The following is an 8711-nucleotide window of genomic DNA, read 5'->3' on the forward strand; positions in this document are numbered from 1 at the left end:
GCAAAGGCTGCAAAGAAAAACCACAGCGCCTGGCGAACTCCAAGTCCATTAAGTTCAAGGCAGCGCCTGAATCCACAAATGCCATGACAGAAAAGGATGATAATGAGCAAATCAGGGTCACAGATAGGAGAAATTTAGGCTGCACAGTACTGATGGTAACAGATCTAGCGACCCTCTTACTACGCTTAGGGCAATCAGAAATAGCATGAGCAGAATCACCACAGTAAAGACACAGCCCATTCTGACGTCTGTATTCCTGCCGTTCTGCTCTAGTCAAAATCCTATCACATTGCATAGGCTCAGGACTCTGTTCAGAGGACACTGCCATATGGTGTGCAACTTTGCGCTCGTGCAGGCACCAATCAATCTGAGTGGCTAGAGACATAGATTCGCTCAAACCAACAGGCGTGGGGAACCCCACCATAACATCTTTAAGGGCTTCAGAAAGACCCTTTCTGAAAATTGCTGCCAGAGCCTCCTCATTCCATTTAGTGAGCACAGACCATTTTCTAAATTTCTGGCAGTATAATTCTGCCGCTTCCTGACCCTGACACAGGGCCAACAAGGTATTTTCTGCATGATCCACAGAGTTAGATTCTTCATACAATAATCAGAGCGATTGAAAAATGCATCTACATTAAGCAATGCCGGGTCCCCTGACTCAAGGGAGAATGCCCAGTCCTGAGGGTCACCACGCAGCAGAGAAATTACTATTTTAACTTGCTGAATGGGATCACCAGAGGAACGGGGTTTCAGAGCAAAAAACTATTTGCAGTTATTTTTAAAGTTCAAAAACTTGGATCTGTCCCCACAAAACAAATCTGGAGTAGGAATTCTAGGCTCTAAAGCCGGAGTCTGGACAACATAATCTTGGATACTCTGTACTCTTGCAGCAAGCTGATCCACATGAGAAAACAAACCCTGAACATCCATGCCCGTGCCAAAATCCTGAACCACCCAGAGATTAAGAGGAAAAAAAAAGACAAAACAGATCACAGAAAAAAAAATGGCTCAGAACTCTTTTTTTTCCCCTTCTTTTGAGATGCATTTAACTCATTTGTGTCCAGTTGTACTGTTATGGACTGGTGGTTAAGGAGCGACATGCGACGAGCTCTGAGCAGGTGGTAACTATACTGACCGCAGTTCCCGATCTTAACACAACACTAGAAGTAGCCGTGGGATGTTCCTGTCACTCCCTAGACACCTCGTCACAGCCGGAGAGCTAACTACCCCTAAAGGTAGAAACAGGAAAGCTATCTTGCCTCAGAGAAAATCCCCAAAGGGTAGACAGCCCCCCACAAATAATGACTGTGAGTGGAGAGGGAAAAGACATACGTAGAATGAAACAAGATGTAGCAAAGGAGGCCACTTCTAGCTAGATAGATAGTACAGGACAGAACACTGTGCGGTCAGTAATAAAAACTAGAAAAAGTCCACCGCAGAGAATGCAAAAATCTTCACACCTGACTAAAGGTGTGGAGGGCAAAATCTGCTGCCCAGAGCTTCCAGCTTAGCTGAATAGATCCATACTGATAAGCTGGACTAGAAAGAAAAACATATAATGTGCTGAACAATTAAGTCCACAACAAGTGGACTGCAAAAGGACAAGCGAGGACTTATCTTTGCTGAACTGGTCAGAGTGTCAGGGAAATCCAAAAGAAATGTGACTCCAAGCAGGAACCATTGACAACTGGCACTGACTAAGGGATAAGGCCAGACTAAAATAGCCGTGCCAGAAAGACCATCAGTGGAAGCAGCTGCTGATGCTAAATCCAAGAAGCAGCTATTCCACTTAAAACCACCAGAGGGAGCCCAAGAGCAGAACTCACAAAAGTGCCACTTACAGCCACTGGTGGGAGCCCAAGAGCGGAATTCACAACAGTACACCCCACGGCTACTTCTAGTTGCGGTGTCAGTTTAGGGTTGCTTTCAGTACAGGTACCACCTACTCCAGAGAACGTCTCATGCAGCTCCAGGGTCACCGGATCATAACAGTCTCCTCTTAACAGTTGTTGTAGAGATGTGTCTGCTGCTACAACTCTGTGTGACATTGACCTGGTCTCTAATTTGAGCTGCTGTTAACCTGTGATTTCTGAGGCTGGTGACACGGATAAACTTATCCTCAGAAGCAGAGGTGACTCTTGGTCTTCCTTTCCTGGGGCGGTCCTCATATGAGCCAGTTTCTTTGTAACGCTTGATGGTTTTTGCCACTGCACTTGGGGACACTTTCAAAGTTTTCCCAATTTTTTCGGACTGACTGACCTTCATTTCTGAAAGTAATAATTGCCACTCGTTTTTCTTTACTTAGCTGCTTTTTTCTTGCCATAATACAAATTCTAACAGTCTATTCAGTAGGACTATCAGCTGTGTATCCACCAGACTTCTGCTCAACACAACTGATGGTCCCAGCCAAGAAATCTCACTTATTAAACCTGACAGGGCACACCTGTGAAGTGAAAACCATTTCCGGTGACTACCTCTTGAAGCCCATCAAGAGAATGCCAAGAGTGTGCAAAGCAGTCATCAAAGCAAAAGGTGGCTACTTTGAAGAACCTAGAATATAAGACATATTTTCAGTTGTTTCACACTTTTTTGTTAAGTATATAATTCCACATGTGTTAATTCATAGTTTTGATGCCTTCAGTGTGAATTTACAATTTTCATAGTCATGAAAATACAGAAAAATCTGTAAATGAGAAGGTGTGTCCAAACTTGTGGTCTGTACTGTATATTCAGTAGAAAGTGGCTGGATTGCTCCGCTGACTTATTTTATGTATAGATTTAGTATATAAATGGCACCGGAAAGCACTGACAGCCGATTCTGGCGCCACAACCCTCCGGGGCCACAATCCTCATCCCCGGATGCCAGAGGCGTATCTAGGGATTTGGTTCAGGGAGCGAAGCTTCTGAGTGGGTCCCTAACCAGGTAACCTTGATTACAACTGGTGGCGCACCCTAATAGTGGAGGAGAACCTCAGCAGATGACAGCGATGTTACTGAAAATAATCTCTATATAAAGACCAATATTGATATTGCCGGTCAGTGGTAGATACCAGCCCTACAGAACATATAAGAGATCACAGCACAGTTATAGATAATGACTTACCGCTGACATTCTTTCTGATGGAATCGTTCACTTTTCACGTCTTTTCCATCTGGCCCAGACCGACATGACAACTTCTTCCAGCCACGACTCAGCTTCAGAGAAAACAACAAAGACACGTTTCATGCCTCATATTTTCAGCCATCACCATCTATTTCCAACCTGCACAAACTCCTCATCCTGCTGATATCCCAATGCTGAGACGTTGCTGCTGTATGTGTCCCTATTACTGCACCTGCTGTGTGGTTCTCTGTGCCCTAATTCTAAAGCACCCCCTCTATAATATAGTAATGCCAGGTGCAAGTGTCCTAGAAAACAGTGCCCACATTTTTCCCCCTAGAAAGTAATATTGTCCTGTGTGCCCCTTTGATAGTCACAGTAACCTGAGTTCCCCTATAACAATAAGTGCCCACTTAACATTGAATAATATCCCGAGTCTCCCCCGTACAGCTTCCCTATACACAGAATGATGCTCTCTTATACACAGTATAATGCCCCCTCACTGTATAGTACCACCCACACAGTATACAGGCCCCTTAGTAGCCCCCAAACTGTTTGATGGCTTCAGCACTGTAAGATGACCCCGTCACTATAATCTCCACACTGTATGATGTACCCCTGGATAGCCTTCATATAGTATAATGCACCAGGTAGTCCTCAATATATTATAATGCACCCCCCTTAGGATTCTGTATGATATATTGCACTCCCCATAGTCCTACTCTATATTGTATAATGCACCCCCATAGGCAGACTCTGTAGTATAAGGCAGCCCCCCACAGTCAGACTCTATAGCATAAGGCAGCACCCCATAGCTAGACCCTGTAGTATAAGGAAGCAGCCCATAGCCAGACTCTGTAGTATAAGAAAGCACCCCATAGGCAGACCATGTAGTATAAGACAGCTCCCTATAGGCAGACTCTGTAGTATAAGGCAGCACCCCATAGGCAGACTCTGTAGTACAAGGCAGCCCCTCATAGGCAGACTCTGTAGTATAAGACAGCACCCCATAGGCAGACTCTTTAGTACAAGGTAGCCCTTCATAGGCAGACTCTATAGTATAAGGCAGCACCCCATAGTCAGACACTGTAGTGTAAGACAGCACCACATAGTCAGACACTGTAGATTAAGACAACACTCCATAGGCAGACTCTGTAGTATTAGGCAGCACCCCATAGGCAGACTCTGTAGTATAAGGCAGCACCCCATAGGCAGACTCTGTAGTATAAGACAGCACTCCATAGGCAGACTCTAGTATAAGGCAGCACCCCATAGGCAGATTCTATAGCAAAAGGCAGCCCTCATAGGCAGACTCTGTAGTATAAGGCACCACCCCATAGGCAGACTCTGTAGTGTAAGACAGCACCCCATAGTCAGACCCTGTAGTATAAGACAGTACTCCATAAGCAGACTGTAGTGTAAGGCAGCACCCCATAGGCAGACTCTGTAGTATAAGGCAGCACACCATAGGCAAACTCTGTAGTATAATGCAGCACCTCCATAGGCAGGCTCTGTAGTATAAGGCATCACCCCATAGGCAGACCCTGTAGTATAAGGCACCCCCCACAGGCAGACTCTGCAGTATAAGGCAGCACCCCCACAGGCAGACTCTGTGGTATAAGGCAGCACTCCACCACAGGTATACTCTGTAGTATAAGGCAGCAGATCCCCCACAGGCAGACTCTAGTATAAGGCACCACCCCCCACTGGTATACTCTGTAGTATAAGACAGCACCCCTCACAGGCAGACATTAGTATAAGGCAGCACCCCCCACAGGCAGACACTGTTGTATAAGGCAGCAACCCCCATACAGGCAGACTCTGTAGTATAAGGCAGCACCCCCCCACAGGCAGACTCTGTAGTATAAGGCAGCACCCCCCACAGGCAGACCCTGTAGTATAAGGCAGCACCCCCCACAGGCAGACCCTGTAGTATACAGCAGCACCCCCACAGACAGACTCTGTAGTATAAGGCAGCACCCCCCACAGACAGACTCTGTAGTATAAGGCAGCACCCCCCCACAGGCAGACCCTGTAATCTAAGGCAACCCCCATAAAGAAAAACTATATAAATATTCACCTCTCTTCTTCCTGGTTCCTGCGCTGCTCCCTGCTCCCGCTCACCTTCGGACCGCGGGCATCAGTTAGTGATGTCATCTTGCCCCCTGTCAGTGTCGGCATCGGTGTCATCAGATGCTGACAGGGGGATGATGGGAGAAGGAGCGCAGCGCTCCATCCCTCATCAATGCGGTGAGCTGCATCGGCTAGATGCCTATACTGCTGACCCTGCGTTGACAGGCTGGGGGCCCACTGCTGGCAACGGCTCCCCCCGCCTTCTCAGGGGCCCATAGCAGCTGGGTGGCAGAGCAGGGAGATCAATTCTCCCTCCTCTGCTGCAGAATGCAATTATTGGTGCGCTGTGCACGCCATTACAGTTACAAAAAATACAGTTACATTATCGTAGCTCCGGGTGGGCCCCCTCTGCCCCCCCAGTAGCTTTGCACGTCGCGCTTGCGCAGTCTATAAAGGCTTCAGACAGAGTGACGCTCCCAGCATTATATTATAGATAATTTATACAATGTGATTTTCTGGATTTTATTTTTGATATTCTGTCTCTCAATGTTAAAATTAACCAACCCTTAAAATTATAGACTGTTCATATCTTTGTCAGTGGGCAAACTTACAAAATCAGCAAGGGATCAAATACTTATTTCCCCCACTGTATATAGTTTTTGTACCAATATACCTTTTGTCAATGTGTTGCTTTTCCCGATGTTTTTTCCCTCGATATCCATTATCTTGGGGGAATGTTTATACCCCTATGTTATTTTGAATCTAAATACCTTTTATGCTATTTTATGAGTGTAACAATAATGATTTCTTCTAGGCAATGGTAATACATCTTAATGCTTAAGTGCGCATGCCTAGATTTGCATAGGAAGTTATTCTTGAGTTCCACAGCGTGGAAAGCATGTTACTGTTCAGAGGGCGCTGGTTAAGATGATCAAGAAGGTGCAACAGGAAGTGACGACATTGCGCTTTTGGTCATGATCGTGTGTTCCACAGAGTGGAACGCACACTATGCACTATACCCTACGGAGATGTTCCCCAACTCCAGCCCTCAAGAGCCACCAACAGGTCATGTTTTCAGGATTTCCTTAGTATTGCACAGGTGATAGAATTATTGAGTGTGAAGGTGATGCAATTATTACCTGGGCAATACTAAGGAAATCCTGAAAACATGACCTGTTGATGGCTCTTGAGGACCAGAGTTGGGGAACACTGCCCTACGGGGTTAGATCCTGGATATCGGGGAGGCAAGAAATGTCATCAGGAGCATTTCTGGCCGGGTATTGTTGTGCTCCAGTGTGGAATGCACACCGGCACAGGTGAGAGCTACAACCGGTATCTTACTTGACATGAGGTGACAATGAATCCAGCCTAACAAACCGCCGATCGTCAGGTTGATTGTGTTTTTTTTAATTACTTTGGCAAATGGTAGGTGTTTAACCCCTTCCCGACATGTGACGGGATAGTACGTCACATGTCGGGACCCCCGCTTTGATGTGCGCTCCGGCGGTGAGCGCACATCAAAGTCGCGACATGTCAGCTGTTTTTTACAGCTGACATGTGCGCGCAATAGCGGCGGGTGAAATCGCGATCACCCGCCGCTATTAACTAGTTAAATGCCGCTGTCAAACTCAGACAGCGGCATTTAACTACCGCATCCGGCCGTGCGGCCGGATATGAGCGCATCGCCGACCCCCGTCACATGATCGGGGGTCGGCGATGCATCAGGAAGGTAACCATAGAGGTCCTGGAGACCTCTATGGTTACTGATCGCCGGTGGCTGTGAGCGCCCCCCTGTGGTTGGCGCTCACAGCACACCTGCATTTTAGCTACATAACAGCGATCTGATGATCGCTGTTATGTAGCAGAGCCGATCGGGCTGTGCCTGCTTCTAGCCTCCCATGGAGGCTATAGAAGCATGGTAAAAGTTAAAAAAAAAAGTAAAAAAAATGTGAAAAAAATAAAAAAAATATAAAAGTTTAAATCACCCCCCTTTCGCCCCAATCAAAATAAATCAATAAAAAAAAACCCCAACCTACACATATTTGGTATCGCCGCGTTCAGAATCGCCCGATCTATCAATAAAAAAAAAGCATTAACCTGATCGCTAAACGGCGTAATGAAAAAAAAAATCGAAACGCCAGATTTACGTTTTTTTGGTCGCCACGACATTGCATTAAAATGCAATAACGGGCGATCAAAAGAACGTATCTGCACCAAAATGCTATCATTAAAAATGCCAGCTCGGCACGCAAAAAATAAGCCCTCACCCGACCCCAGATCACGAAAAATGGAGACGCTACGGGTATCGGAAAATGGCGCAATTTTATTTATTTATTTTTTTGCAAAGTTTGGAATTTTTTTTCACCACTTAGGTAAAAAACAACCTAGTCATGTTAGGTGTCTATGAACTCGTAATGACCTGGAGAATCACAATGGCAGGTCAGTTTTAGCATTTAGTGAACCTAGCAAAAAAGCCAAACAAAAAACAAGTGTGGGATTGCACTTTTTTTGCAATTTCACCGCACTTGGAATTTTTTTCCCTTTTTCTAGTACACGACATGGTAAAACCAATGATGTCGTTCAAAAGTACAACTCGTCCCGCAAAAAATAAGCCCTCACATGGCCAAATTGACGGAAAAATAAAAAAGTTATGGCTCTGGGAAGGAGGGGAGTGAAAAACGAATACGGAAAAACGGAAAATCCCACGGTCATGAAGGGGTTAAATCCACTTGCTATGACCTTCCGGTATGCTAATTTCTATCATGGCATCTTGCATCTTTGGCATCGCCGCTATCAACCAGGCCTCCTGCCTGATGAACCGTGACAGTGGGGAAACGAGTCGAGGCGCATCTTCTCTATGATAAGTCTCCTGAATATTTATATGACTTTGCACCATATTGTATCTGTTTAATAATAACTGTATATACTGAATGTAATCCCTGAGCATGCTATCATATTTTAGGCCAGGGAAAAGTAATGTCAACCAAGAAATTCCTTTTTGTCCCTTTTGAGTTGTCATAGGGACAGATGTTTAATCTATATTCAGGTTAGCTATCATTATTGTATCTGTATAACCAACAGATTACCTACAGGGGATTGTATCTATATTTATATAAGCTAATTATTTCCCTGGGAATTTTTTTTTTTCATCTCATCTCTTTTCTATGTGTTTTCCCACCTGTCTATTGGTAGGGACATCTAGGGAAGTAAGGGATTGTCCTTGTTGAGTAGGAGCGCCAAAAAAAATCGAGCTCTTAGGGTGCCAACCTCCACTGCTAGGCAAGAGTCAATTAGGACTACTGTAGGCTTCTGTAGATACTTGTTATCAATTTGGTTTCTGCTCACATTGATTTTTTTTTTTTTTTACCAATTGATTACACTGGTTAGGTGTAGTGTTGAGCGATACCTTCCAATACTCAAAGGTATCGGTATCGGATGGTATCGGCCGATATCCGAAAAATATCGGATATCGCCGATACCGATACCCGATACCAATGCAAGTCAATGGGACACAAGTATCGGAAGGTATCCTGGA

Source organism: Ranitomeya variabilis, chromosome 8, assembly GCF_051348905.1.
Source record: "Ranitomeya variabilis isolate aRanVar5 chromosome 8, aRanVar5.hap1, whole genome shotgun sequence".
NCBI lineage: Eukaryota > Metazoa > Chordata > Amphibia > Anura > Dendrobatidae > Ranitomeya > Ranitomeya variabilis.